Source organism: Schistocerca cancellata, chromosome 4 (genome assembly GCF_023864275.1).
Source record: "Schistocerca cancellata isolate TAMUIC-IGC-003103 chromosome 4, iqSchCanc2.1, whole genome shotgun sequence".
In the NCBI taxonomy this organism is placed as follows: domain Eukaryota; kingdom Metazoa; phylum Arthropoda; class Insecta; order Orthoptera; family Acrididae; genus Schistocerca; species Schistocerca cancellata.
Window position 1 is genome coordinate 541399365 of NC_064629.1, and position 17966 is coordinate 541417330.

Below are 17966 nucleotides of genomic sequence, written 5' to 3' on the forward strand. Positions count from 1 at the left end.
TAACTGTTGAAGAAAGCAGTTTAATAACTGAGGCAGTTATATAATCTATTGTTTAAAAATAGACGATCTAATAGGTATTACACAGCATAAGATTTTAAGAATTATGATAGAATTCTCAGGGCAACCACTGCTCATAAGCAAAGCTACCTCCCCTACAGAGAAATAAATTCAAACAAAGGTTACATATACACTCCAATAGTTAAGTCTGTACTAAACAGATGTGGTGGATAAGCATCCACAGCAGGGTTCAAGACGTCATGAAAGTGAAGGGTGGACGCATCCCGCATTAATGTCAAATGTTACAGTTTTGTTACAGCGCGTACCAATTGGAAGTGAAAGGCAATAATGCTGATGAACATAAAGTGAAAGAATCAATTGCAAAATGGTGAGTTGCATATGAGGACATTCCATCAGTTGAAAGACTCTCTCAGAAATTGTGTTTTGCGGATCAGGAAACAGGTTACGTATTGGACAGAATCTTGGAACAAATGGTAAGGGATCGTATTCAACATCACAAGAGCACAAAAAAATTGTCCGAATTGTAGTGCCAATATTATTGTCCCACCTGGAAGCTTCAGGAGTGCAGCATTTAAGGAAGTGCCCAGTCGCAGGTCTATCCTATCTCGGGGGAAGCCGACGATGCTGACGGTTCTTTTAGCATGAAATGAAGCAGCTCTTTAAGTAGAGATAATTAAAAAAAATTTTATTCCAAAACTGTGGTCAGGCACAGCACAGCGAGGCATTTGAATTTCTTCAATAGGCATAAAATATGGGATTTCAGTAATCTATTTTTTGGGATTTTGTGAATTGAAACATTTAGTTGGTTATGGGACCATAAATGGCTTCAAAATTATGTTTTGGTCTAAAAGATGCCATAACACAGACTAGATATACCAATATTTTGCCAGAAATGGTTGTGCGGGGAACGCTATTTTTTCTTAATTTAGGGCCAGTTTACTTGGTTTTAAATTTTTGTACACGATAATATGCTGTAGATCTGAAGGGATTAACCACTGAATCTGTAAGTTAACTTAAAGAAATCTGTGTCATTTAACAAAGGACATTTTAAGGGTAACATACATGCAGAATTTGTTCCTCAAATATATCAGTCTAAACAATGGTAATAAAGTGAAACTTTAAAATGCATTATCTTAAAACACCTATTCCATCACCAGTATTCAGTCTGTCATAACTCACTCAGACTGAGAGATATAAGTCTATTCTTTTACAAATCGTTCTGACTTTAACGCTGAACATCAAAATTACAGTAGCTCAAAACCCAAAATTTTCGATTGGAGTTCCCTTTTCGCTTTCCGTCTCACAAATCTTCACATGGTATGAACATGGGTTTGCCCACTTTTGCCCAAGCTCGGCTTCTACCAGTGCTTCCACCCTTTTGTAAACAATTTGTGTCAGTATTTTGCAACAATGAGTTATTCAACTTATAGTTTAGCATTATTAACACCTGTCAGCACCTGCCTGCTTTGCAGCTGGAATTACTAAATGTGCCTGCCGTTTGAGGTATCTCGCCTGTCTCATGTATGTTACACACCAGGTGGGATAGTTACATTGTAAACATCACTCCTAAGGTTCTCAAAAATTCTTTGGGAATGTTGGTCATCCCAGGGGCCATGTTTCGACTTAGGTCTTTCAGTACTTTGACAAATTCTTTAGGCAGAATCAAGCACCCCCCCCCCCCAACTCATGTTAATCTACTTCCACTTCCCTTTTTGTAATATTACGTTCAGGCTAATTTCCCTATGTATTCCTTCCACCTTTCTACTAAACACAACAAACAAAATTATATTGCAAGTTGAAGAAGCTGAATGTTACAATACGAAAGACATAAGGCTCTATTACTACATATAAATCTACCTGAAAGCCTCAACCGTCAATATCTGATTAATTTTGTTGTGAATATTTATATCTGTGTAAGGAACCATGTATATATGTCTCTGTAACATGCAAATTTAAGAAGGGCATCATGTAGCCCCCGCCCAGTAGGGCGCAGCTTCACGCGTAACGTATCGCGACACTGACTGTCAACGGTGTCCGCGCAAACGTCAAGATTCATCTCCCGAAAGAAATGATACGGGCTTCAGAATTAGACACTGTGCTGTAACAGGAGGTGCATTTAACAGCGCTACCACGGATAGCAGGATACGACTTCTATGCCGCTCATGGCGATCACCTTGGCCGTGGAGTGGCAGTGTATGAATGCGAAGGCTTCCTGATTGACGACATCCTATATCTCCCGTCTGCCAGGTGTATCGCGTCTACGATTCGCTCCATGCGTGTCATTAATTTATATGCACCTTCTGGCACCGGACTGCGGCGTGAAAGGGCGCGATTTTATGCGATGGAGATTGCCCCACATAGATCGACGTCAACTTCGTCTCTTTGGAGGGGTCTTTAACTGCGTACTCGGCCAGAAAGACCAATACCCGAATTTTGCAACGTACCAGAAGCTGTGTCTCATTGTTCGTGATCCAGCCCTATACGATACCTGGGACGTATGGCGCGCAGAAGACCAAGGATTCACATTTCACATGAGCCGTTCAGCAAGTCGGTTAGATCGCATTTCTGTCTCCTGTTGGGTGATTGATGCGGTGCTCGATGTAGAGCACCGGCTTTTAGTGTTCTCTGACCACTGTGCGTTTATCTGTATACTGTTCTTTCCCCAACAGGAGGTTTGGAGGAGTCAGGCGACATATAAACTCAACACTCAACATCTGCTGGATCTGGATTGTTGCCAGCGTATCACAGAGACGTGCACAAGGTGCGAACTGTATCTCTGATCATACGCGTCAGTGGTGGACGGGTGGCAGGAAAATCCAAAACCGACACTCCGTTGCACATTCCTCACTTAACAGCAGGGAGGTGGTCATTTGGCGCAGACACGTACAGACATCTACTTTAAAGCCCTCCGCGACCTTCATGGCCAGACATCTTAGCCAGAAGAGCAAACTGAACGCAGCATGATTAAGGCGAAGCTACTAGCGACTAATCGCCATAAACTGCAGGGGGCTGTGGTGCGTCCTGCAAACCTGCTGTGGTGTGACAGAAGAAGTCCTCCATGCATCATATTGTTCACGATCGCTGTTGTAGCAGCCCCTTATCGTTTAGAGTGTCCGCACAACGGACAAGCAAGGTGGGCTGCCGACCTCCCTTCAAGAGCTCATATCAAAATATCGCCGGTGGATGTAAACATCAACAGACTGTCCGGATAAACACGGCACTACTTTGTCAAAAGCCATGTGACAGAGATCTACCAATTGGAACTAATGTGACTATGTGTAGCACTCCGCCGAATCGGTGTTATAAGCATGCCAGCAGAGGCAGACCGGCAGTGTGTACCTACAGCTAGGACAGCTCCGGCCAGTACCTACCCCGGTTCCAGTATATTAGATACTCGCCGTAGCCTTCAGTAGAAAGTTGTATCTTGTTGGTCGTAACGCCAGTTTCTAACGGTGTAGCGTAGTATTTTGGTTATTAATTCTTTTCATTGTCTTGTACTCTTATCGTGCTTTTGCCACTACAGAAATTGATGGATTTCTTGTTGTTCATGGGCTTGGAAATAAGTGTACGCCAAGAAGGCGTTTTAGTTAAATAAAGTGGGTTCAAAAACGATCGTTAATTCTTTCCTACCGACCGCAGAACACTACAATAGCAGACACTGCAGACAAAACTTAGGCGTTAAACTCGTCGAATACCGTGCGTAGTGAGTCACCTGCCAAGCGGTCCTAGTCGACAGCTCTGTCGAACATTATCGGCGAGTGTACTGTGCCAATGATGGGGCTGTCCTGGACTTCGATTCTGTTGTTGTGAACGTTCCACGCACCCTCACGGGTGAGGAGGGGTTACTTTAATGGAACCTTTCACCTCCGAGAAGGTTACTACCGCTATCTTCAGGGGTTTTCTGTGCAAGTTGCCAGGTATCGACGGACTCTCTGATGGATTTTATCCTACGTTTTGTGGTCTCGAGTCTACACGACGGACGGAGCTGTATAATGAAGTGATCATGGCTGCAGGTGCGATTCCACAATTTTCTGTCAAGGGCATTATTATTCCCGCTCCTGAACCGATACCTTGAATACGAAGGCCCATTAGGACCCTATCACCTTATTAAATACTAGTTACAAGGCTTTAGCGTGGTTACTGGCGGTGCGCTGCAGCCCCCCTCTTGCCGCCTGTCCTCTCCACCGAGCAGACGATGCCACGTGGCACAGTTTACGTGCAGACAGCCTCTGGAGATTGTCGTGACGTTATTGCGCAGGCAGAGGCGTGCAGACTTCATGCGGCGATCGTAGCTGTAGATTTTGACAGCGCGTTTGATAGGGTGCGCCATGTATTTCTATTTCAGTCTTAGATCGGATGGATCCAGCCCGGTTCATCAGCGTCCTTCGGCGGCTCCTTACTAACGCGTTCGTTGGCCAGGTCAATGGGCGTGCGGCGGGTCCGATATCGATCCACCGGTCAGTCCGACAAGGCTGCCCCTTTCCATGTGCCTTTGCAAGGTGGCGTTGCAGCCGCTCGTAGGCCTACTGACGGCGCGGTTGTCTGGACTCTCCTTACGAAGTTACACCTTTCGATGTGGCACATACGCAGATGACCTCCTCCTATCGGTTCATCCTCGGGATGAGATTGCACAGATCCTCGTCACCATTTCGACTCGTGGGATTACGACCGTAAAAATGTGATGAATGTGCGCAAATCCATGGCGCACTACCCCTGGAAGTTCTGGCACCTTTGCTCTGTGTCCCACGTCTCCGCTATATTGGAATCACCGTTACGGCGTCAAATAACTACCCGTGTGGTGATCAGTCACAACTCTCTACGCCGCCTTGATCCTTAGCAGCAGCATGTTGCCTACCTGAATGTCTATGTGGTATCCAGAAAGGTTCACAATGCGCAGATTCTACCGATGCCGATTACGATAAACGTTATATTCAGGCGGATTTCGGATATTTTCTGACGGCTAGGTCCATCTTCAAAGTACGCTGTGATACACTCACTCGTCCCTCGTCTGCCGGTGGGCTTGGTTTTACGAACGTACGCTATCGTGGAGCGGTACTTCACATAGCCACGATGTATAAACCGTGGCGCGGTGTCGAGGCCTCCATTATCCCCCCCTCCCCCCCCCCCATTTACTTGCCGTCCTTGTGCCTGTGTCCCTGTCTCTGCCGGTCCCTGTCGGTAGCATCATGCTCAGCTTTGCACACATCGCAGCGTTTATTGTGGAACTTAGTTATGCTCGCGCCGAACTCCCACAAACGCACCGGCCGTGGGAAAAGGATTTCTACTCCCTTTCATGCGTTCTGGCGCCTGGAAACGTCGTAGAACATAAGTTCCCATTGTTGCAGTGGAGTGTTATTTGGCGGAACATTCATCACAGTTTCGTTTTGATGCATATCAGGTATTATGCGACCTGTGGGAAGTATCCAACTAATCAGCGGCTCCATACCATAGGATTGGCGGACTCTTCCCTCTGCGTTGTCTGTCGTAGTGTCGGTGATGTTCATCATCGCTTCAACTGTGTAGGTACCTCGGATGTCTGGTTTTTGGGGCGAAAACTGGTCGCGTGTTTTCCACCAGTGCCGCCACATGGTAGTGGCCCAGAGTCCTTTCTTTACCCGGTGGTGGAATATTTTCTTGCCACAAAATCTGGATAAAGGGCTGGACTTTGGCATATTTATGTAGACACTCATTCCTCACGAGTTAATTGCTTTAGTAGTAGAAGACTGCTCATGCGGAGGTTGCGCTTTGTTCCCGTTATTGTGTGTATTTTGGCAATAGTCTTGACAGGGTTTTTACCACGCCCCCACTAAGTTGGCATGCTCCCGGCGTGACAGCTGCCCGCCCGATTCTGAATGAAGCACGACACGCCTACCCCTCGGACTCGGTCCGCCTGCCATCCATTGTTACCTTGTGGAGTTTTAGGGTTCCGGATGGCTGGACTTGTGTTAATTGGTTTCTCAAATGCTGACTGTGACCCTAAAAGAAACCCTAAAAGAAAAAGGTTAGCAGGAGATTCCTGGTTCGAGTCCCGTTCTGACACATATTTTCACTCAACATTCAATTTACATAAAATGACAGTATATTTACACAATCTTCCTGCGTGAATGATTTCTAAAAGATGTCTAATTCCAATTGGAACCGCGTGCACCACGACCATATTATTATCAATATATTTTGAATAAATGACAGCACGGTCGTAAAGATTGGATTCCTTTATTTTACAGATCGATTTCGGTCAGTGTGTGACTATCTTCAGTGCAAACTATTCGAACCTAGTAGGCCCATATCATATTAACAGTACATTTTCCGTGAGGTGTAACATGTACTGTGATGATTACTTGCAACAAATATCTTTACTTTTCCTGCATACAGTAATTTTGAATTACAGAAGAACCTATGTAGTGACGTCAGCAGTTGCTGATCTTGCATACAGTGAACTCACTTTTACTGGATACAATAATTTTGCATTACAGAAGAATATATCTTGTGACCTCAGCAGTTACCGATCCAACATACAGTATATGGAAAATATAATATTATTATGATATGAGCCTACAAGGTCGAATAGTTTGCACAGAAGATGGTCACACAGTGACCGAAATCGATCTGTAAAATAAAGGATTTCAGTCTTTACGAACGATGCTGCCAATATATATTCATTTCTAAAATGAGCAATTTAAAACTTCAGCCTTCGTTTTGCTCTCTTATAAGACTGCCTGTGTGTACTACCTGCAGTGAGTTCATAGAACACAATGTATACTCGGTATATTTAAGTCGCCTCCAACGAATCCTGCATGATCTGGATATTTTCGCACTACTGAGCGTAGACTTTCCTTGAAAGTTGATACGGAATCAGATGGTAGATAAAAACATCAACGACTTGAGTTCAGCTCGGCCTGCCACTGTGTCCAGTCAACTTCACAGTCAGACTCAGTTTCGACTTGGATAGACGCAATATTTTTGTCGACAACACTGAACACTCCCCCACCCATAGCTTCTGATCTGTCTTTCTGATATATGGTACATTCTGTGCAAATGGTTCAAATGGCTCTGAGCACTATGGGACTTAACATCTGAGGTCATCAGTCCCCTAGAACTTAGAACTACTTAAACCTAAGTAACCTAAGGACAACACACACATCCATGCCCCAGGCAGGATTCGAACCTGCGACCGTAACAGTCGCGCGGTTCCAGACTGAAGCGCCTAGAACCGCTCGGCTACACTGGCCGGCGGTACATTCTGTGACTCGCTAAATATTTCGGGGCTTTATACTTGACGTTTCATCCAGCTCTCGGTTCCGAGAATAATTTGAGCGTAACAACTTTTCTGGAGAGCACTAAGATCAGGAAATTTGTTACAAATACCTCGACAATTTATTGTTAAAATTTTGACATTTGATGTGTCTCTATTATGTACACGATCTGATTTCTTTCTGCAATAGGAAATTTTAGTGGTCGTGTCCGAGAGATAACGTGCTACAGGTGATGTGCCCAGACAGCAAAGAACAGATATGTTTATTAAGTGGAACGAGAAGAATACAGTACCATGATTTAGTGAGAAGTGAGTTACAATATTTGATTGAGGCTGAAAGTCAGTTACTGATGATTATGCTTACACTGATGAGGTCTGAGAGCCGATTTCAGCATTGAGAGGTATGGTGCTCGAGGCCTTGCTCAGCAGCGAGCAGTCAGGTGCTTGAGGCCTTACCCAGCGGTGAGCGGTCGTTTGCTTGAGGATGGACGACGTTTGTGGAGGCTGCAAGCTGTGCCGATTGTAAAGGGCTCGGGGGTGGATGTGATCTTGATGTGATCTGTGGAAGCAGTAGGTGGCGGTGCGTGTAGGTTGTGTGAGGACTGACATAGTCTGTGCAGACCACAGTGCAGCTTAGGGTACTCAAGGATAAACATAGTCCGTGGAGGCCGTGGTCTGTCATGAGTGTAAGGGGCAAAGAATGGACGTAGTCCATGGACGCTGTGGTGAGGGACTCCTCATTGACTTGGTGATGAGCACTCCAAATGAGGAACTGCTAAGCACAATTGGCTCAAGCCCAGAGTGAAAAAGAACCGCCTGCAGTTAGGTTGGGTGCTGACCTAAATACTTCTCCGCCAGAGGGATATCGGTGGAAGCACAAGACTCACAGCCCACAGATGTGAGGTAGTGCTGCGATGGCAGCGCCAGCTGTGGAGATACTTACGATACTAGAGGTGAGGTTGGTGCCATAGAGTACGGTGGCGGCTGTTGGAGGTTCTGTTGTAAACAATCTGGCCTCTGTTGGTGGGGATTATTGTTATTCGGTCTACAGACGAAAGAGTCATAAATTAACAGGAAGTGTGGCAGAACACAGTACACAACTGTATGATTTTTGGCTGTGACATAGGCGATAGCCACGGATCACAGCATCCCTTCCCTCATAAGGCAAATATGGTACAGCGATCTCAAAGGAGATGTGGCTTCCGAAGGGAGGTGGCACAATTGAGTCAGAGAAAGGGGTCGTTGGTATTGTTGCTCGTGGTAATGGAGGCCTGGACCCAGGGAGCCATGGCTAAAGTTAGGTGGCTAATATGTGGCTATGAGAGATGGGCCTGGCTTGGATGAGAACTGGGAAGAGCGAACATGAAAAAGAGAGATGGGCAGTGTCGTCGGCTGAAAAGACCAGTCAACTGATGGGATCGAGAGAGATCGACCTACTCACTAAAGGTTGCAATGGAGACAGAAGCCAGTGTGGCTTCGGTTTGCGTCGAAATTTCCAAGAGTGCACTATGAGAGACCAAGTGAAGTTCAGCTAGTGGCCTGAGGAGAGAGTGTGGATGAGGAACGCCTGGAAACGAATGGGACTGGCTGCAGGTGGGCTAGCTGATGGTGAATTGGCTGAGAGCGGACTCGATGCAGGTGTGTTGGCAATCGCCGGCCGGGATGGCCGAGCGGCTCTAGGCGCTACAGTCTGGACCCGCGCTACCGCTACGGTCGCGGGTTCGAATCCTGCCTCGGGCATGGGTGTCGTGTGATGTCCTTAGGTTAGTTAGGTTTCCGTAGTTCTAAGTTCTAGGGGACTGATAACCTCAGAAGTTAAGTCCCATAGTGCTCAGAGCCATTTGCCATTTTGTTGGCAATCATTGAACCAGCAATTGTTTCAGATGAGCAGGTGCTGGGGTTACCGGTGCTGGCAGTGCTCGTTCCAATGACAGTGGTGCCAGCACCACTGGTGCCAGTGGCAGAGATGCTCTTAGCATTGTTGCCAGTGGCATTATTTCTGGAAGTGGATGTGCCAATGGCAAATGTGTCTTATGTGGATGAGCTGGGAATAGAAATGCCAGTAGTGGATGTTTTGGCAGCAGGTGTGCCAGTAGCAGGTGTGCCGGTGGTGGATTTGTCAGTGGTGAAAGTGATGGTCGTGGATGTGCCAATGAACTGATACATATGAAGGACTGGGAGGGTGCTGAGTAGTGACATGTATGACTGAAGCGCCTAGAACCGCTCGGCCACACCGGCCGGCTAGACTGTGTAGTGTGCAAAGAAGCATGGAATGTTGGAGGAATCAGATGCCTGAGGGAATAGTCCTGTGGCCTCGAAGGAGGTGCTTTGTAAAGGGGGAATGTGCACAAGTACATGACAATTTGGCATTAAGGAAGGTGCCGCAGAATGCGAGTATGTGTAGGAACACGAAAATTGGCCATTGAGGAAGATGTCTCCGAAAGATGAGTGTCCATAATAGCATGAGAATGTGGCACTGAGGAATGTGGCACAGAATGGTGTGTGTGCATGAAAGCACAACAATGGGGCATTGAGGTAGGAGCAACGGTGTGTAGGAGCATGGAAGCTGCTGTAATAGCCATTGAGTTGGTACCATAAATGAACGTAGGACAGGGTGGTAATTACTGCACCAGGTTGAGGAACTGAAGACTGAAATAGGTAGGAGCATCGAAGTAGATGAGGAGAAAGGCTCGTTGTTGATCGTCATCTTGAATTTCAAAGGCCCCAAATTAACATTCAAGTAGTGTGAGGAAGGGGGTCAGGTATTGGTTCCACCTATTTGTTGAATTTCTGAAGCAGCAATGGGTGTGTCATCAGCTCTGAGTCGAGGGCAGTGTCTACGTGGTTTAACGTCTGTTGAAGGAGCTCAGAGTCGTGTTGTAAGCACTGTAAGTGAAATAGGAACTACTCCCATATGTCTGAGGGTTGCGGTGCCATAATTGCTGGAACAGACGGGTTGAAAGCACATGTATGTGGCGAGAAATCAGCACATTCCAAAGCAGTGCACGACTATGGAAGGCTACTCTGGACAAGCATGAAGCATGAAAGGTCTAATGGTTTCGACTCAAGTCACTATTAGGACGTAATCTCTCACCGTCATTTTAGTGTTCATGACAGATAGGGAGGCACGCACTACTATTGAAGTAGGCAGGTACACTATGTTATCAAAAGTATCCGGACACCTGGCTGAAAATTACTTAAAAGTTCGTGGCGCCCTCCATCGGTAATGCTGGAATTCAATATGGTGTTAGCCCACCCTTAGCCTTGATGACAGCCTCCACTTTCGCAGGCCTACCTTCCATCAGGTGCTGGAAGGTTTCCTGGGGAATTGCAGCCCATTCTTCACGGAGTGCTGCACTGAGGAGAGGTATCGATGTTGTTCGGTGAGGCCTGACACGAAGTCGGCGTTCCAAAATATCCCAAAGGTGTTCTGTAGGATTCAGGTCAGGACTCTGTGCAGGCCAGTCCATTACAGGATGCTATTGTGGTGTAACCACTCCGCCAGTGGCCGTGCATTGTGAACAGGTGCTCGATCGTGTTGAAAGATGCAATCGACATCCCCGAATTGCTCTTCAACAGTGGGAAGCAAGAAGGTGCCTAAAACATCAACGTAGGCCTGTGCTGTGATAGTGCCACGCAAAACAACAAGGGGTGCAAGCGCCCCCCCCCCCCCCCCCACATGAAAAACACGACTACACCATAACACCACCGCCTCCGAATTTTACTGTTGGCACTACACACGCTTGCAGATGACGTTCCCCGGGCATTCGCCATACCCATACCCTACCATCGGATCGTCATATTGTGTACCGTGATTCGTCACTCCACACAATGTTTTTCCACTGTTCAATAGTCCAACGTTTACGCCCCTCACACCAAGCTGGGCGTCGTTTGGCATTTACTGGCGTGATGTGTGGCTTATGAGCAGTCGCCCAACCATGAAATCCAAGTTTTCTCACCTCCCACCTAACTGTCACAGTACTTGCAGTGGATCCTGATGCAGTTTGGAATTCCTGTGTGGTGGTCTGGATAGACATCTGATAGATATCTGCCTATTACTCATTTCGACGCTCTTCAACTGTCGGCAGTCTCTGCCAGTCAACAGACGAGGTCGGCCTATACGCTTTTGTGCTGTACGTGTCCCTTCGCGTTTCCACTTCACCATCTCGTTGGAAACAGTGGATCTAGGGATGTTTAGGAGTGTGTAAATCTCGTGTACAGACGTATGACACAAGTGACACCCAATCACCTGACCACTTTCTCACGATGCCTAATGACTACTGAGGTCGCTGATATCGAGTACCTGGCAGTAGGTGGCGGCACGATGCACCTAATATGAAACATGTATGTTTTTGGAGGTTTCCAGATACTTTTGATCACATAGTGCAGCAGAATACAAGTGTATGTTTGTTAACTGTAATGAACAGAATACAACAGCACGATTTCTTGAGGTGAGAGTTTCACTGCGTGGTTCAGGCTGAAAGTCATTCACGGTCGGCTACAATGGAATGTCGTTACACGATGAGGTTTGTGAAACTATGGTCGGCGGTGAGTGGTAGGCTGCCGACCGGCTGAGGTTTGAGAAAGTCTGTGGAGGCTGTAGGTGGCAGTACGTGCAGGGTGCTCGAGGATTGATGTAGTCCGTGGAAGCCACAGGCAGGGGTGAGAGTATGGTGTTCGAAGATGGATATAACCCAAGGAGGACGTGGTTGATAGTGTTCGAGGGTGCTCGAGGATGGACGTAAGCCGTGGACGCCATGGTCTGTGAGAGCATAAGATACCCGAAGACAGGCATAGTCCTCGGAGGCAGACAGTGGATGCTGCACTGAGAGGCTGCTCGTTGGCTTTGTGACGAGTACTCTAAACGAGGAACACCTAGGTGCAGTCAACGTAAGCCCAGAGTGAAGACTAACTGGCTACAGAGCGGTTGTGCAGTGAACTATATCCTCAGCTGCTGGAGAGATGTTGGTGGAGGCGCGACTCTCGAACATGAGGTAGTGCCGTGAAGGAACCGCCATTTGCGGCGATGCTTATGCTTCCGGTGACGAAGCTGGCACGACAGGATACCGAGGTGGCTGCTTCAGATTGTGTTGTGAACAATCCGTCGTGTGTCTATTGATACGGATTGTGCTCGCTCTACAGGGGAAGGAGTCGTAAGCGGGCAGTTATGTCGGCCTGCGGTGCACAACTGTATGGTTGGTGGCTGTGGCAGAGGCGCTAGACAGGGGCCGCAGCAGAAATATCACATACATTTTTAACCCGCTAGTACAATGTAATATAAGGCTCGTTGATATGTACCTTCATTGTGTGTATATCATTATGCTTATGACAGTTCGTCAGTTTGTGTATAGTCTAGGGATTTCAATAATATACGTATAACTTGTCACGTTCAATATGTTTAAGTCAGTCAAACATTGCGTTTAAGGATTTGTACTCATGCCTTTAAATTCTAAAATTTGCATTACACCATTACATAATATTTCTTGCTTTGTGTCCGTATTATATTTAAGCACTGGAAATGTGTTTTTCGTAGAAATGGATAATCTTAGAATGACACTTATTTGGAGATAACAGTCGCTGTAGAGGTAGAAGCTGTCGCTGACGTTGTGTGGACCAAATACTGGCGGACAATCTGATAATTGTTATTTCTTGCCGCTTGGAACTGTTCGTTGTGTAAGACTTTAACGACGTACACTTCCTTACAAAGAAGTGGTGCACCCAGGAGAGGAGGAGGAGGAAACGAAATGAAACTTCACACGTTGACGGGGTATGTGATGTTATTTCACAGATGAAAAAATCGGATCCAATTAACAAAGAGCTTGGCAGTACTAGCGTACTTATCAGTACGACATTGCAGCCCCTCTCTCCTGGATGCACGAACTCATTCGGTTAGGAAGGGTGGCATAAAGCCGTTGTATATTCTCCTGAGGCAAGTTTACCTGCAACTGTTGTAACTGATTCTTGATATCCTTAATATTGGACGGAGTTGGTTGTCGAGCTGGTTCCAAACATGTACTATCGGGGACAAATCTGGTAAACTTGTTGGCCATGGGAGTATTTCAACATAACACAAAAGTGTAACGTGTCGAGGACCATTGTCCTGTTGGAAAATGGCACCACGTCACTGTCGGATGAGAAATATCACGCGGGGACGCAGGATATCCATGACGTACTGTTGTGCTGATAGACTGTCTTCAGTCATTGCCAGCCGTGACCTGAAATCGTACCTGATGGCTCCTCAGACCATGACGCCAGGAATAACACTGCTGTGACTCTCCAAGACAACATTGGAATAAGGGGACCTCTCTTTCGTCTACGGCATACTTGCTGACTGTGGTAATCTCCGATAGTGCAGAATCGCGATTCATTGCTGAACGAGGGCGGCGCCATTCGTCAGCAGCTCTTGCTTTCCGATCACAGCAGCAATCAAAATACAGCTGGTTGTGCTGTGGTGTTAACGCCGTCTTAAGCATGGGGCGATAGTTCCCTAGGCCGGTTGCTGCTAGTCTCTGGCCGGGATGACAGAGAATGCTGCAGGGAGTACCTTACTTGTTCTCACATGGCAGACGCAGATGTGGAGAGGTTATGATGTGCTTGTTATAGTCAGAGTATTCAAATGGAATCTTGATGACGAGTATGCCAGCGTTGAAGCTCTTATCCAGTCGGGGGAAAGGAGACCTACAATTTAAAGAAGAATCCGAACTACATGTCGTTCCTGGCGAATGCTGATACCGTTGAGAGGTGAAGGCTTCATTAAGGATGGACTGAAAAAAATCCGTGGTCCGAATCTGTTTCGGTGGTGCGGCCTCTCGGTTTCGAGCATGCGCTTTACCACTTATTTTCTTCAGACATGCCCTTCACCGCTTATTTTTTTAACAGAGTGCCTTCTTTCCCTATGGGCCTCGGTTTCTGTTCCTGACGTACTATTAGTATTTAAAATTGTACGTATAAAGGCCGGCCGGTGTGGCCGAGCGGTTCTAGGCGCTTCAGTCTGGAACCGTGCGACCGCTACGGTCGCAGGTTCGAATCCTGCCTCGGGCATGGATGTGTGTGATGTCCTTTGGTTAGTTAGGTTTAAGTAGTTCTAAGTTTTAGGGGACTGATGACCTTAGATGTTAAGTCCCATAGTGCTCAGAGCCATTTGAACCATTTGAACGTATAAAAGTAACTGAAATGCGTCTTCTTGTTTCAAGGTGAAAGAAATTAGATAAATAAAAGTTATTTTAAAGACTACGTCTAAAGGGAAAGAAATAATCTTTTCAGTCATGAAATAATTGCTATTTAGTATGGTTTTTATTTTAAAATAACTTCCAAGTACTTTTAACAAGTTGCTTCGCAATTTTTAAATCCTCGTGTCCTCTGTGTCTCTGATTTTAGAAAATTAATAAAACTTCTTTGTCATTTTCACTTAGGATGTAATGGACAAAGTTTCCCATCAGACATACCACAGCGTTTGGTTTTGTTGGCGGGTAGCGTCTCTTCTCTGGCTTTAAAACTTACGTTACCTGTATATGCCGTGGATCTGTTTTCCACTCGTTAAAGCAAGTGTATGTTTTGTCCACAGATGTACCTGCTCGTATTTGATGCACATAAATCTCTGCTCCGGATTGTCTTTTTCTCCGCAGAATAAACAGTTACTAGTTTCGCACAGTTTAATTATGTTAAGATTTTTTTATTTTTCGGAGTTGTTTCATTCACTACCTGATACCATGTTGAGTGCACCTGAAGAGTTAAGTGTTTATTGGATACGTTTGCCCATATTGCAGTCCAGTTCCTATCGTTACTTTTTCTTTCCATCCTGTTCACTTCGGATTCATGGAGCACATTTTTATACACATCCGTAGCTTTAATTTTTTTTTTTTTTTTAATATCTGATCTGGTCCAGTATATAACTGTATTCCACGTAATACAGCCTGGCCCAGTCCAGGAGGTGACTGATGTGATATGTGCTCAACTGTGGGCCCACGCTGTGTGATCGCATCTGTTCCAGAATTGCAGCTGTTACAGCTGTTAAACCATTCAGTGGCACTCCTGCTTCCTTCCGCCATCTACACAAAAGTAAGGCATCACATCGCCTTTAACATCCCATAACCCTAATCCTCTTTCATTCTGCAGTAAAGCTAAAGCTGATATTTTAACCTTGAGGATTTTATACTGTTACCACTAGACCACCACGCCCGAAGTAAGGCTAACACTATAAGAAGTCTACTAAGTAAGAGAAACATCGGCATTGCCGACATCGACATACAGAGGTTAAACCTGAACAACTATGAAAAAAACGTTAATACAAACACTTCTGAAATGAGATTCTCAAAAACTGTTGAAGAGGCAACGATACTTGACTGACAGAGAGAAACGGTGATAGCCAAAGAAAAATACAAATTGTTACTGTTATTGATATAGCGCTGAGTTACACAAAAATTTGTTTGACTCATATGAAATGCATGAAAAATAATCTATTACAATTGCCGTTATCGAAATAAAGATTTCAGGGGAAACATTAGATGAAAAGCTAGAGACAACGTTCCGTGGGACAGGTCTAATATGGGAACAAAACATCCAACGGGTCACCAATTTTTCTCATCTTTCGCACAGTTGAAGTACATAGATGAAACAACAGCTGCTCTACTACGATGCGCTTCTCAGCTGTTTACGACAAAATGAGGCTGAATGTTTTACGATCGTGCTGAATGCCATATGAGAGCTGCAAGTCAGATTTTCAGTAATATTCAACGAAATACTTGTGTCTCTACAACAAATCATGTTTCTTCGAAAAGGAACAACAACAATAATAATGATAAATCATTGAGGTTCGTTCATGTAGGGGTGTAATAAAGATATAATAAGGAATCAAGACGTAATTATCATTTATTTATCTATGCATTCGTGCGCATATCGCGCGGGATATATCTGCTTTGAATAACGTACTCTGTTTGCGATACGCTCATGAATATATCGATAAATAAATTTTCAGCTCAAAGCTCACAGAAGAGGATTAAAGATTACACTCTACGAAAACCACGGAAAAGATGTCAAACCTTGCAGCAGCTACATAAAAAAAAAGGTAGAAGTTCTACTGGCAGTTCAGCAGGCTACCACCAAGACGACTCATCATCAGAATTCTGACACACATACAAGATGCCAAATCAACAAAACAGTGGATCTCGAAAGTCAAACTTCATCTATAAAAAGCACAAATCGATCCAACAGAAATTGAAGACCGAAGTATAGGCAGAGACAAGATCCTCATGTGGAATGTGAGGTTAGAGAGGAAATTCCCAAAGAAACTAGGGCCAACGTGGACGGACGATAGAGAGAGACTTCGTGGCGGAAAAGTGATAGAATCGTTGAAGATCAGAAAGAATAATCAAATGAGGCAGAATGCTTGGGGTGTCCACAATGTCTCCCGACGCAGATAATAATAATTTTCATTACATCACCATTATTATGCCTTGTTTATATCTCGCCACGAATATACCAAATTATTATTAGTAGTATTGCTTCTTTCCGAAAAAAAAAACGTGATTCTTCGTAGAGATAAAACTGTTTGATGCAAGATTAGGAAATAAAAGCTGACGTAACTCGAACATTGCGCTCTTGTATGGCATTCAGCGAGGTAGTAAAACTTTCAACCTCTTTTTCTCGAAAACGCTTGAGAAGCACATCATAGTAAAGCAGCATTTGTTACATTTAAGTACGCACTACGCTCGTGCGATACGTGAGCAAAATCAATTAATCATTGAGTGTATGCTTTTTTGTAAGACTTTATCCTTGATTGATGATGATGATGATACCACACAGCGGGATGGAGTTATAACGCCGGTCGCACGTGTTCGATGAGTTTTTCTTTGGTAGTAACAAAGCTATACACATTTGTAAGCCTGAAGATGTGATACTCGTGTATAAGTATCAAATATTTGATTCTATATTCAGTTTTTCTCCAGAAATACTCTCGTAGATGTTAGGTGTCTTGCTGCTGTTCAGTTTACGTATTTCTTGTACTTTATTGGCCTCCAACTCTTATTCTGAGCGTTTAAACGACTGTGTTTTCTAGTCTAGAAATACCACTGGCTTTTTTCAAAACTCTTCAGCTAGACTTTAATTTTGTCCCGATAAATTTACGAGACGCAGAGTAGCTGGGTAGCTGCGTGGCGATTCATCGGCGGACAGCGGGCCGACTGTGTGGAGGTGTTTTGTGGGCTGGCAGCAGCGTTCTTTCTTTTGTGCGCGGGGCTGGTCGAAGCCAGGAAGCAGGCGAAGTGCTGCCTGCATCGACCGAGCCAGCGCTGGCCCTACATGCGCGACCAACTATTAGCAACAGCGCGCGAGCTGCGTTTAAATTCATTCTCGCTAAGCACGGGGCAAAGCTACAATAAAATTCGCTGGAGTCATTCGATGGTGGGGCACGAAAGAAATTAACTAATTAGTCGATCGGCACCGCGAGTCTTAAGGATGATCCGTAATTGCAGAAGTCCATAACATCTACATCTACGTCATTACTCTGCAATTCACACGAAAGAGTGCGGCAGAAGGTTCGTAAAACCACTTTCGGTCTATATAACTACTATTCCACTCTCGAACAGCACATGTGAGAAATGAACACCTGTATCTCGCCATGGGGGCCTGAGTTTTCTTATTTTATTACGACTGTCATTTTTCGCTGTGTAGTTAGCGTTAACAAAATATTTTGGTATTC